Source organism: Silurus meridionalis, chromosome 3 (genome assembly GCF_014805685.1).
Source record: "Silurus meridionalis isolate SWU-2019-XX chromosome 3, ASM1480568v1, whole genome shotgun sequence".
Taxonomy (NCBI): Eukaryota; Metazoa; Chordata; class Actinopteri; order Siluriformes; family Siluridae; genus Silurus; species Silurus meridionalis.
The window spans coordinates 33321292-33336231 of record NC_060886.1 but is presented as its reverse complement, the minus strand read 5'-3'; the positions used below and the strand labels follow the sequence as shown (position 1 = coordinate 33336231).

The 14940-nt window shown below is 35.8% G+C and overlaps 2 non-coding genes across 2 annotated transcripts; both read left to right on the top strand.

The window, feature by feature from the left end:
- The first annotated feature begins 1918 nt into the window (after window positions 1-1918).
- trnal-caa lies at window positions 1919-2029 on the top strand. Its single transcript has 2 exons — window positions 1919-1956; window positions 1984-2029. It is a non-coding gene; the product is annotated as a tRNA-Leu (tRNA).
- A 2300-nt stretch (window positions 2030-4329) lies between these two features.
- Window positions 4330-4402, top strand: trnak-uuu. Its single transcript has one exon. It is a non-coding gene; the product is annotated as a tRNA-Lys (tRNA).
- Window positions 4403-14940: the final 10538 nt, after the last annotated feature.

The following is a 14940-nucleotide window of genomic DNA, read 5'->3' as shown; positions in this document are numbered from 1 at the left end:
CTTTATAAATTTGGTCAAATCTCCTTCCGTAAATACTGCAGATGTTGATCAGCGGGTCCAAAGCCTAGACCCGTCGAGATCGAGGGTCGCTGTAAATGCTAGTCAAAAGGTGCTCGTTTTAGCTCTATGTTAAACAGTCTCACAAGCTCTTGTCAAATAGAATACAAAGTTTATCCTGCACTGCACACAGTTTTTCTTTTAGTTTGTCAAGTTTAGCCTTTTTTAGTCAAAAAGTAATGATTTGTATTTATTTCTCTGAACAACCAGATAGGTCCAAAACACACATACTAAGCTTATTTTCAGAACACAATAAAGGACTGGATTATGCAGATCAGTGTACTCTGTACAGCATTGTTGTGAAATCTGTCCTTTTCACTTGTTCACATTATGCAATACACTGATTTACTTTTATGTGACACTTTTTCTTTCACAAACGCTGTAAATAAGAGTGTCATGGTTCATCAATGATTCATCTCCTAATTGAATTATTAAGATAAAATGCCACTATAGAAATGATAAAATAAAGAATCTGAGGATACTAGCAGATAAGACATTGCATTCTTTTCCCTTTGCACTTTATTTACACACAGATTTAGCCACACAGCTGCACACTTTTGTGCCATTCCTGGAACCAGATTCTGTTCAAATAAGAGACCATGCTTAGCTATCATGATAACAAAACAAGTGTTCAAGCCAGTGATGTCAAATGAAAGCTAGACTGGTGTGTCACAGCGAGGTTTCAACTATTTTTGTCCAAAGACATGCTCAAGCATTTGGATGAGTCTTCGATATTCAGTGAAATTTTGCCAAAATATTTCAGTATCAAACAAGCAACAGAAGACTTGAACACGCAAATGTAGCAGACGTATTTTGTTTGCGGTTTAATTATCTACAGGGTTGACTTAAAATAGTTCTGCTGCAGTGTTAAAGAGCTGTGTTCTGGCAGAACAAGCTGTGGGAAATGTGTAAGAAACGAAGATCACAAACGTAGGCAAGATTTTAACATGGTGCAGGAAAACCCCAACGGATTTCAAATCCGTCACCTTACCCACTTAACCATGACTACACAAGGTTCTGCCTTAAGGCCACTGTGGCTTGCGTGCATCAAAGAGAAACCAATGGCAATTTTTCTGTTTGGCTCTTACACACCACTGATGTAGACTAGTTTTATGAAGTCAACAATAAGCAGTCAGAAGGCAACAAGAGTTTGGGGTTAACATGAATGAGACAGAGGGAGTCAGTGATGTAAACATGACTGAGAACAGAGACATTCCTGATCATCATCTTTTCTCTGCTTGTGTTCTATATGGTTGTTGTTCAGCCTGCATACATTTATTATGTAACACAATTTTTTATTATTTTTTTTGTATAAAACATTTCTGTTTGATCATTTTTAATTAAAAAGTAAATAAATAAATAAATAAATATAAAAGAGGCGAAATTAATCCTCCAGTGCAACACACGTTTATTCACCATGTCTTTTTTTGCTCAGCTATAAAAATATATAGATAGATAGATAGATAGATAGATAGATAGATAGATAGATAGATAGATAGATAGATAGATAGATAGATAGATAGATAGACAGACAGCATGGTAGATAGGATTTGAAAGGTACCAGACTCAAGGTTCAATACATTCCAGGAAACTGAGTGTTCTGGTCTCGACATGGAGGCATGGGTTTAAATCCCACTTCTGACAGTAACTTTATTGTCAGGCAGATGGATATATAAATTAGACAGATCAATAGATTGATAGGAAAGATGAGCAGGCATATATATGCATTCAGACAGAAAAAAAGAAAAGACTGACATAGATAGATAAGAAACACAAAAAGAAGGATAGATAAGACAAACAAGTAGACAGAAATTTGTAAAAATAGTTTTTCAGCCACTGAGGGGATAAGAAACACTTGTATGTCAGAATGGCCGAGCGGTCTAAGGCGCCAGACTCAAGGTTCTGTACCTTCCAGGAAACTGAGTGTTCTGGTCTCCACATGGAGGCGTGGGTTCAAATCCCACTTCTGACAGTAACTTTATTTTCATTAGAAATCAAAACAATAATGAAATAATTATTCCCCTTTGTATTTCAAACACAGACATACAGAATAAACAAGTAGATGGTTACCAAATAGTGGGAAAAACAGGCAGAAAAAAACTGTTAATACAGACTAACAGGAAGATGGATATATAAATTAGACAGATCGATAGGAAAAACCCAGCCAATAGGGTTGCACAAGCCAGTGCACTCTTAGTGCCGGTCCCAATCACTATTATTGGTAAAGGGAAAGAGGTAGCTGATCTGATGGAGAGGAGAAAGGGACATATGTTGTGTGTTCAGGAGATCAAGTGGAAAGGGAGTAAGGCTCGTTAGTAAAAACAGGTATGTAGTTACTTTTTAATGTTGTGTTCTGCCTACACAAATTCATTCCATTGAAGATGCATCTAAAATCGATGCTTGATGTTTAGACCTAATATGTATGTCATATGCATCTTTTTTTATTTAATCTATTTTTGAACATAACACATACAAACAATATTTATAATTATATTTTTGCTGAGATTACCCGACAATTTGAGAAAATTCAGTGTTTTTGTGATCGTTCTAAAAAAAAAGAAAATTATATCAGAGTAACACTGACCTTAAAACAAGTGAATGTTTTCTTCAAAAGCACTGTATAGTGTCTTATCTGTATCCATCAATGTTCCCTGACCAGCCTTAAACGATAAACTGATTGATTGATTGTTCTTCCTTGGGAAGTAACATATTAACATATTTACGTTTAATCACCACATTATCTGTGTAAAGCTGCTTTGAGACAATGTTCATTGTTAAAAGCGCTATACAAATAAAAATGAATTGAATTGAATTGAATTGAATTGAAGTGTTCACCTGTTTGGTGACAGGGGGCGCTGCAGCGCTGCTCAGAAAATACAGAGACTCTGTACAGTAAAACCCTGTTGTACAAGCATAATTCGTTCTTGAAAATTGTTCGTAGGTCCATTTGCTCGTACGTTCGAACCGATTTTCTCTATAAGAATGAATGTAAAAGCGATTTAATCCGTTCCGAGATCATTCGATCGCTTATTTCTGCACTTAAAAAGTATTTGTAGCCTATTTTAACAAACAAATACACTGCACATTACCGTAATGTAAACATAATTGAACACTTACTCATGTGGTAGTGGTTGATTGCGAGTGTGAGATGCGCACAATGCTCGTAACCTTCTCAGTTTCCATGGTGATTCTATTTACTTTTGTTTTCGCAGCACCATCACTGATTTTCTGGGGAGACATTTTTCAAGATTTCTAGTGAAATAAAAATATAACACAAAAAAGTTATGTTTTTGCTGCACTGAACAACGAGAGCGACCGAGTGATACGTCATCATCTAAGCGACTGATGCTTCACTCCGCTGAAAACGGGGAACCTGCAGCATAGGTTTGCTCGTGGCTTCGAAATTTGCTAGTGAAATAGGGTAAAATTTTGCGAGCAAGGTCGCTCGTATCTCCGTTTGCTCGTACTATAGGTTGTTTGTACAATGGGGTTTTACTGTACTACATTTTCTATATACTTTGTAACATAAAGACGCAGTCTTGCACTTCAACGACGAAATGACGTCATCGCACAATGATGTCACGGTGTTACTTAGCAACTTTTAGAAGGATATTAATTTATAATCCATAACAGTTTTAAAATAAAGATACATTTTAATTTCCCTTTGACTGATCATCTCAGTTCATCTCCTCCAAGTCCTTTAGTGAGTCAAACCTGACAAAGCTTGGTAACATGTTATAGGAGGGTTATAATATAGTAATGTTAATTTGATGAGACAGACTCCACTTTGGACAAATTCAGTCTCCACATTAGACAATCAAAGATAGAACAGCTGCTAAAAGAGGCCACAAAGCAAGAGCGCTGCAACCATGACCTCGACGTGATTTGAACACACAATGTTTGGATCTGGAGTCAGATGCGCTAACGTTGTGCCAAAAGGTCAGAGTTGCTGCATGAACCCGCCTCATGGCACAGAGTTGGCTTTGCATGTTTCTCGTCACGGTTGTAATGACAAATGGAGTCTGATGGTCACGTTGCAGGCTCTGACATTTTCCGCTTTTAAAGTTCCTGATTGTTGGTGTAATTAAGATTCAGGAGTTAGTTTTCATATGTACAGGAAACAATCTGTTACACCATACAGTGAAATAATGAACTTAGTGTCAGTCATTTGTTCTGTGATGAAATGTTAAGTTTGTTTTCAAGTTTGTTTTTTTGCACAAAGACAAGTATTTTATTGAGGCTAGGTGTCGCAACAGCAGACATGTGAGCAGAGCCTGGATAGCTCAGTCGGTAGAGCATCAGACTTTTAATCTGAGGGTCCAGGGTTCAAGTCCCTGTTCCGGCACTAAAAAGCTAACGGTTGTTGGTTCTTATTGGTGGAAAATCAAAAGTTTGTCTGAATCTTCCCTTGATGTCAAAATGCCATGACTCTTCCTCTGACATTCCAGTTGTTTTCCTATCCTACCCATACATGAGTATATAATGCTTTAGTCTCACTGTGGTAAGCATCCTTTATGGTGTTCATTTTGACCAACAAATGGCTCTGACAATAGTCGTCTGTTTGAACCCAAAAGATATTCCCATGATCCTCCCATGCAAATATCATTGGTTTAAACATACTTTAACTGTGACATTATTTGACGTGTCACTGAAACTTGAATTGTGAATACATAGGGTTGTTTTTTACTCTGGACAGGCAACACAGAAGATGCTGTGGGTTTACAGAATAATTCACGAGTCACTGTTATATGAACAATAAAACATTTTATTTTTGATTACCGGAAAAACTACAAAGATGTCAAATAATAAAATATAATAGATGCAAACACACAAAGGTACAAATAATATTTCAAAATTATGTATATTTTAGCAAAGAAGGCACAGGTATTGCATTTGTATTTTTGTTATTATTAATAAATCTGATTAAACATTTCAGGAGTTTATTTTCTGTATGTGGTTTGATTTATCGGTTGTGGTGAGGGTTTTTGTGTGTGTGTGTGTGTGTGTCTGAGTTTTAGCCTGTGCATCTCCCAGGATCTGATGTTTTAGGTGCCACCCAGTAAACTGCAGTGGATCCAGTAGAATGGGGAATAATACAATCAGAGACACAGGTTTTATTTTTTTAATGTTTATGTGCCAATGTAGCTTTCAAAATTACCAAAAAAGACAATGCCAATGTCTCTGTGGTGCAATCGGTCAGTGCGTTTGGCTGTTAACTGAAAGGTTGGTGGTTCGAGGCCCCCCAGGGACGTGATAGTGGCTTTTGTTAGACACCAAGTGCTGCCGTGCTGCACACCAACCTGAGCTGAGAGCAAGTGGAGGAACGAGTGACTGTTACTGGGTGGTGCGTCTTAGAAAAAGGCTTCCAGGTTTGAACAAGTTTAATACAAAACTAACTTTAAATATCAATATGATAAAAAATAAAAATGCTCCTGAATCCTGCATGTACACAAAAGACCAATGAATCCCATTTAAAATGCTTTCAGTGATTCTACATCCTGCATCTGATCTACACTGTGTGACCAAATGTATTGGGACACATGACTTTTCCACACCACATCAGTAAAGAGCTCCATTTAGTCTAAATTTGACTAAAAAAAATAAAGAATAAATGAGAGATAATATTTCCAGAAATGTTGCAGTGAGCAGAAATGGACCTTTCGGATAATGGTGTAGGAGACATCATCATTAGCCTCATGCTAGCCGGGTTTGCTAGCGCTGTTTTTGTGTTAACTAGTTTCTTAGAATATTTGATTAAAAGTGGACCAAAACCAAATACATTCGACAGACACTTATATTGTGTTTATAACTCACTATATGTAGAATATTTAGACGGAGGATGAAGACTATTAAAGCTAAGATTAGTTAGCCGGCTAGTTAGCCTAGCTCAGTGGTTCTCAAAGTGTGGGCCCTCTAGTGGAGAATAAAGATATGACAGGTGGGCGCAATGAACGGCAGGATTTATTTATTTATTTATTTGTTCTTCATTAATGAATTTCACTATGAATAAAGTTCATACACACAAAGCAACACAAACAATGTTGTGAAAATCTATTCAATGGATAAATGTGTGATATTGATCACAAAAAACAAACAAACAGGTAATTCAGCACAAGCAGACAAAAAAAGGTAGATGGTAGGAGCAATAAACCAAAAATTCAGCCTTAAAGAAAATATAATTGTGGTTTGTGTTATCCTGTTCCTTTTGCCACATCTTATCTCTGAAACTTTTTAGATGTTGCTAAACTAAAAATTAAATACAGATCTCATCTCAATATTAAACATGACTTGAGAGTGACAGTATCAAGTCTACAACTCAGTTGTTAAAAGATGTATGAAATGCATTTGCTCTATTTTACACAGATTGCAAAGTGACAGAAAGGCAAAGTGATAACACAATTACACCTTTCTTTTCTCTATTTTTGTTTTTGATGCTAGTTGATGATCATTTAGAATTGGTTAGTTTAATAAATTAGGCATTTTTCAACTTGAAGTATTTTATTATACTTTTTTGAGGTGACGGAGGACAGGTGGGGTTTAAAAATCCACCCCTCTGAAGTGGTAAATGGCAGAAAAAGATTGAGAATCACTGCTAAAAAACACAAACAGAAGTCACATTAGTACAGAATGGAGCATAAAGCACGTCCGGATAGTGCCGCTAGAGGGCAGTGTGAGACTGAGAGTTGAGGATGTGAGCTGTGTGAAGCTGGGATCAATAGTCTGTTAAGGGGTGGGAAGAGGGAAAAAGAAGGGAAAGAAGGAAAAACAGGAAAAAGAGAAAGAAAAAATTGAAAAATGGAAGAAAAAAGAAAAGGTAATGGAAACATGTCTTGCACATTTCTTATGGTTGTTGGCAGATTGATGTATATATTTTATAGCAAACTGCCTTATGTGCTTCCCAGAGAGAATCTCTGATGTGAATGACGCTGGTTCGAATCCCTCAATAGTGCACACAAATACTGATGATGTGAATAAAAATACATCACTTGTCACTCATGTTCATTAATATCTTTGTGATTTGACTGATTTTTTTTACTGGAAATTCCAATAAAGTGCATAAAATGCATGTTTATTTCTTTTGTTAATGTACTTATTTAACCTTTAACACTTTTTTAACAAAAGTCTCTTTTTCATTATATGGGACATGTTCTGTATTTATCTTTTATATTTATATTCTACTTAATAATAATAATAATAATAATAATAATAATAATGAGGATGATAATGGGTTCAGCAGGTTCACAGAATAATTCACGAGTCACTGTTCTATAAACAATAAAACATTTTATTTTTAATTACTGAAAATGCTACAATATTACAAATCAATGTATATATTAATAAAGGTTATTTAACAATAGATATAATCAAGTACAAAGATTTAAAAAATGATCCTAATTGGGTCTGAAACAAAAACCTAATGATAAATAACTATAGATTATAATAGTAGTAAATCCACAAAATAAATGATAAAATAATATCAAGTCTCTGAGTGACTCAAAACACCAGGAAGAAATGGTTAAAGGAGCAGAACTGGAAGAAACAGCAGGTCTGGATGCAGATGAAGGACTGGCTGAAGGAGATGAACTTTGACTACCAGGCTGTAAAGACACATATTGTATATTATAAACTTAAGCATAATAATGATGATGATAATGACATATGAAGATCTTTTTAAATGACAGGAATCTGCATTGGTACATTTACATTAGGTTTGGCTGCTGAATTGTTGCTGAAGGATCCACCAAACCGTGACTTGTAAAATCATGTAAAATCACACATGTGCTGGAAATGTAAAGATCTGATTTCCCTTTTTAAAAAAACACAAATGATCTTCTATTCAATAAAAGACAATATGACTATAAAAGGCTTTGGGGACGTTCCAGAGATAATTGCGTGTGGAGTAAATACTGAAATATGAAAATAATGAATGAGCAGTGATAATGTAAGTGCAGGCTGTATAATGGTGGGGGTGGAGGTAGAGGGCGCTACAGCAGTAGGAGTGGAGTAAAGCAGGTGGAACACTTGCAGCAGGTGGAACACTTACGACCTGGTAAAAGAACAATAAAGAGTGTGGAAAACAGGTTTTATTTACCTTTTAATCTTGGTATTTTTTACAGATGTAAATAAGAAGAAACATTGCAAAATATATATACAGTGAGGAAAATAAGTATTTGAACACCCTGCTATTTTGCAAGTTCTCCCACTTAGAAATCATGGAGGGGTCTGAAATTGTCATCGTAGGTGCATGTCCACTGTGAGAGACATAATCTAAAATAAAAAATCCAGAAATCACAATGTATGATTTTTAAACTATTTATTTGTATGATACGGTTACAAACAACTGATGTATTTGGGAGTGTAGATGAGAGAGCTGGTCTCATATTGCTCCAAAAAAAATTATTAAGTTACTGAAAATAATTTGCATTGTTTAGTGGCTGTTTCTCTGATGTAGTGACTGTCAGAGTAATGAAAATACTCCACCATGTACAGTAATTGGGTAACAGTAGGTGGCGCAATAATGACATTGTTTATTCATGACAAACACAAAGGTGAATGAGAGAGATCTCAAAGTGAGCTACCTAGTAGCTGAACTCGTAGCCTAATCAAAAAAAGCCCCACACTGTGGCAGAGACATTAATGCTACCTGCCTGCAAAGCCGCTGTCAACAAGATGCTCGTCCCTGACGCAGTTAAAGAATTAAAAGATTTTTGTAAATGTACCCCCTTACAAAGAAATTAACAGTAGAATTTTTATAGTAGATTTATTTTAAGAGAGACAGAATATAAAACAAATATGCTGTAACATTAAATTATATATTGAAAAATGATATATTTTAACACAAAAATAGAGTTATTACTGCAAGTCAGTGTTAAATAGTGAAAAGACCCAAGTCAGGAACACACACGCAATCTTCCATTTATTTAGTTCACCTACTGGTAACACACACAGCAGGTGAATTTCGCATGAGCGTGTATTCCCGACCCAGACCAAACTCTAATATTTCATACACTGTATTTATACCAAGAGATCTTTACAATTCACATGATCATGGTAGATGAAAAAGTTCACTCACTTAATTTGATTACAATATATACATTATATTGTAAATTGTAGTGTTAAAGCGTCATTTTGAACACAATACTGTAATTTTTCATGTTTACTTCTTTACAATTTTTATATTTATTTTAACTGATTAATTTATGCATCTCGCAATGCATCACGGGAAGAAATACTTCCGCGAACGTCTTCAAAAGCATAAAAGGCTTCAATCTTGTTAAAAAAGCTTTCCTATAAGAATATTACTGTATAAATAATAGAAACATGTTGAATGGAAAGATTTGACGGTAAAACTTACAGATAAAACACGATGAATCTCTGGATTCCGTTTCACATCAGCGTCATTTAGCCACGCCCACATCGCCTGTGCCGTAACAAACCTTTTCCTCGTTTTAAATCTATAGATGTATGTAACAGGTGTATAATTTACCCTGTTCAATTTACATGTCCTGTTTCAATTCATACTAAACTGTTGATTTGTCTTGTTTATACTCATATCTGTGTTTATAAATGTAGTTACCTGATCAAAATGGGTGCTTCTCTTAAATGCCTTGATAATAGAAGCTGATGTCACTTCCTGTCCTGACTCCTCCTCTTCCCTTTCTGTATTGTAATCTCATTGGAGTGGTGGGTTTCTCCTAAATTTATGATAAACTGGTTTAATTTTATATTAATTACTTTTATATTTATTTATTATTTATTTATATATTTATAGGTTGAAAGAAGCAGAAATAGAGGACAGGGTAGTGTGGAGGAGGATGATCCGCTGTGGCGCCCCCTAAAGGGAGCAGCCGAAATAATTTTTATTTTTCTCACTGAAGTTTTTGTGAGGTTTCTTTATCTATCTGTGTGAATATTTTACACTTTTTGTTTGTATTTTTATGAATGTGAGGGCACATGGTGATAAGTCTACCACACACACAATAAGTGAAATATCACCACAGGGCTGCTGATTTGTTGTGTGTTTTAGAAGAAACATTAAATACTTCCAGTGAGCTGCAGTCTGCAGTCCCGTGTCTGATTTCACATCACAGCACACAGAGTCAAGTATTTCAACTGGTGTCGCTGATAGTGATGAGCGATACCAATCATTTTCTTTTCAATCCGATACAGAGTACTTTCAAGACGAGTATCTTCGATACAATACTTCTATGAAATATGTATAAACTGTTTTAATACAAATCAGCGGCTTTGCAGGCAGGTAGCATTAATGTCTCTGCCACAGTGTGGGGCTTTTTTTGATTAGGCTACGAGTTCAGCTACTAGGTAGCTCACTTTGAGATCTTTCTCCTTTACCTTTGTGTTTTTTTATTAATGTTGACATCATTAATTCTATTGTCATGAATAAACAAGGTCATTATTGCGCCACCTACTGTCACTCAATTACTGTACATGCTGGAGTATTTTCATTACTCTGTCAGTCACTACATCTGAGAAACAGCCACTAAACAATGCAAATTATTTTCAGTAACTTAATAATCATTTTCTATGAGACCAGCTCTCTCATCCATACTCCAAAAAACATCAGTAGTTTGTAACCAGACACACTGATAACATCCTCACACATCTCCTTAATATCACACATCTGTACTCTGGTCTGAGAGAAAAAAAAAGATAGAGAGAGAGCGAGAGAGAGAGAGAGAGATCATAAAATATTATAAAACAAACAGCTGATTAATATTTTTACACAGAATTAAGCAAAATCAAGCACTGACAGTGCCACTAGAGGGCAGTGTGAGACTGACAATTGTCAATGTGAACTATGTGTAACAATTCAACTTTTTCTGTATTGTAGCGACTGGGGAATAAGAGGACAAACTTATAATACAGATAAATTGAGTATATAGTTGGAAGCACAGTCTGCCCACATTCTCCACCATTATATGTGTAGCGAATTTAGCTCAAGAAAGAAAAGGGAATATTTATAAGTAATTATAACGTGTTATAGTTACTCCTAAATATTTAAATTAAGTTTAATTGACGGTAATGGAATTAACATTACACTTATTTGTCTGTTCGTCCGCAAACAGACAGTATAATTTTATATTAATTCTATAAAGAGGTATCTCCTGGCCAAGAAAGACATAACCCCTTTTACTTTATACCGTAAATTAAATTAATTAAATAGAGCATGTACTTCAGACCTAATGTTTGCAGGAACTTCGCATTTATGGAACATACTCAGAGACGATCACTTATGAAAAATAGAGGCGAATGAATGAGACAAACACAACATAAAACTAACTACACAAACAAACAAACAAAAAGAAATAAAAATAAAATTTAAATAAAATAAAATAAACGAAAGTTGAAATTATGAAAGGAGGAAGGAAAGGAATAAGGAGGTAAAAGGAGGAAAGGGCAGCTTACTTCAAATTAATCACATCCTAACTGAGAAATCGTCACGGAAATTTAAACTCGCCTTAATATTAAGGGTTCAAACTTAACACGCACCTAAATTAGTTGGTAAACTGGTTACTTGCATTGACTTGTTGCACAAGAGTCCGGATGCGGTAGACAAAAGAATCTTGGACGAGTCGGTTAGGATGGAGTCAGATGTTCTTCCAGCTTCTCCTGAAGATCAGAGCAGTTGGTGTTTTGAAGATAAAGCTTGCTGGAAGATCTCAAAAGAGATTTGAGATCTCGTCCCGAAGAATCGCTGCTGAGCTGTTCGAAGCGTCCGACTCTCCAGGCCATCGGGCCCCCAGGGTTCGGGCCCCGGGGGTCCGAGCCTTTCCGGTCGAGCCGAGTGAGCGAGTTGCTTTCTTGACTGATCTCTGACTGGACCCGACTGCACTCTGACTGGACCATGATTAGTTGGGTTCAAGATGTTTTAAAGGTCCTGAACCCCACCCATCCTTGGGGGAATGGCCAATGCTATGGCCTGAAATTTTGGAGGGAAAAACTTCCTTTGTTCATGCATCTGTGGGCATGGTTTCCGGGCTATACTTGCTTTTGGAGGACTTTAAAGTTTTATTCAAAGTGAATTAAGACGGTATGGTACATTTCATGATAAAATGTACCATTATTTGAAAAATAAAGAAACAGATAATTTTGCGGTCATTTGCATACTAAACATGAAAGGGAATGACAGTATAAGGCAGAGGTACATTAACAAAGTAATTAACTGATGTTAATACAATGTTGTATTCTGATAAATAAAATGCACCATTGTCAGGAAAGTAAAGAACAGATCATTCTAAGTCAATCAAGCCTTAAGAAGAGAAGAGACAACATTTAACACAGAGTTACATTTTAAGGTTTAAATATTATCGATGTTGAGTTAAACACTTGCTTTATTTATAGTAGAAGATACAAACAAGATGTATGTTTGTATCATGTGAAGTGGGACATTCTATTTATTATTTAATTAATAAAAGAATGCTCCCTTTTGTGTGTGTGTGTGTGTCTGCATATGTGTGTGTGTGTGTGAGGGTCAAACAGAGAATCTCCAAAGGGGTTATCTGTCTTGTGGTAAAATCCAAACGTTCTGGAGCCGGTTGTGTATGTTTGTCACAAGCAGCCATGCTGGATCAAGTTTCGAGTTTGGATTCTTTCATGAGTTTAATGAGTTTATTGTTTTATGGGTCCCGTGAACTAAACAAGAGTTCAGGGTTTTGTCCTGTTTAGAGTCTTCGGAGGAGTGTGACACTTCACTTATACACCACCCCAATAAAAGTTTCACCTTTGATTGAGATGAAGATGTCATAGGTTAAAAGGAATGCCTGGGACATGAAGTCTAAATGACCTGTGCCAGACGCTACAATATCTAATGCAGTTCTTCTTCTTCTTCTTCTTCTTCTTCTTCTTCTTCTTCCTCTTCTTCTTCTTCTTCTTCTTCTTCTTCTTCTTCTTATTATTATTATTATTATTAGTGTTATTAATTTCTTCTACTCCATGCTTTGATCTTCAGTTAAAAGTCCAAATTCATAATATAGAACTACTGCAACATTTCAGTGGTAACATACAGCATGTTTTTGTAAAGTAAGTGACTAAAAACTCCAAAGGAATTTTCCTGGCACTTTATATGAGTTGTTTTAGAAAAAGCATCAATTAAATGCAGAGAAGCTCCTTTTTTAATAACACTGTTTTTGTTCCTGTGTATTTGGGTGTGTTTTAATTTTAGAGCATGTTGTATTTAATAATCTTTGCATGTGTTTAAGTGCTTTTCCTTTTCATGTTTTCTCCATGAAGTGTTTACTAAGAGCTTACGAGCACCTGGGCTTTGTTTTGTAACTGATATTGAAGCAGAACAAGATCACATTCAAGCGCGTTCCCTCAGCCATCACCAAGTGCCTTAGATCAGCTTCCTCCATCATCACATAAAACCTAAAAATGTGATCTCTTTATAAATATTTTTTATAGATTATAGTCATAACATTGTATATTTTTATACATAAATAAATAAAATACACAGTAGATCTGCACAGTGTTACTCGTTGTCTCTAATAGTTTATACAGTGGCAGGTCTTCAGTCCCAATCCCCCTCTTAATAACATCATTATGATGCCACAGCTATAGAATTATACAGATATGCAGTATAACAGAGCGCTGCATCACAGACATTTTATACAGCGTGAATGAATGCCGGTAAATAAAGCAGGAAACTCAGTGAACACAATTCAACAAGTCTCTTTTCACTGTAGCCACAGCTGCACCGCCGCATTCATCATCTCTAGGAGAAACTTCAATATTAACCTCATAAAATATCCCCTGGTTTCCATGCGCCCTTATGCATTTTTTCCTTCTTATGCTTTTCTGGCTCCTCCCTTCATTCACAAACCAGCCTCCAACCATCACAAACCAGCATTCAACCATCACAAACCAGCATCCAACCATCACAAACCAGCGTCCAACCATCACAAACCAGCATCCAACCATTACAACCAGCATCCAGCCTGAAGGCTTAACATGGCACTGTCTGATTGTTTATCGTTTGGTGTAACAGACTTCAGAGAACAGAGAATCTTTAAATAGAGGAATATAAAGGCAACTTATACAAATAAAGTTGCAGCACTCAGAATATTTTATCAGACATAAGGCTATTTTACAGACACAATTTTAAATAAGATTGGAATGGAACAGTCCGCTTCATGCAAAGATTGTAATGGTGATGCTGAGGGATTTTTACACCTGTTTTCATACTGTAAAGAATTAGAGGATTTTAATAGGAAATGTAAAACAATTATTGTAAAATTGAAAAACAAAACACTTCTGAATCTACTTGTGATGTTGATGAAGAGTGCAATATGGGAAAGACGGGTGGTAGCAAAGAGAGAACTACTTTAATGGATGTCTGGTTTGTTTTCAAAAGGAAATTTGAAAGGAATGTTGAATACTTGTTCTATTATTTTAAAGAAGATGGAAATATAGATGAATTTGACAGTTTTTACGCAGGAAGTCACTAAGGTTTTAGAAGATTTTTATCAAAATGAAAAGAATGTAAAAATAATTGTGATTTTTATGCTCTGGGAGGTTGAGAGCCTTTTAACCTGATGTATTTTCACTTGGAAATGTATTCTCAAAAAAAAAAGGTTAAGGGGATGAACTGCGAATCCATTGTGCTTTACACGCGTGGGTTCGAGTCCCACCCTTGTTGCAAGGTTGTATCTTAGTTGCCGATTTATAGCAACTTCTAGCTTTGTTGCTATTTCTATCACAAGGCTTCAGGATATAATGATTGTCAGTAAAGCCATACTTGACTGTTTAGAGGAAATTCCAAAGCTGTGTGGTTTGCGTAAGCATTTTGCCTCCAAAGGCTTTCCTAGGGATTGTGGCTCCCCTTCTTTCTTGCTGTCCACTTAAATGCCTCCAGTGGCATCAAGA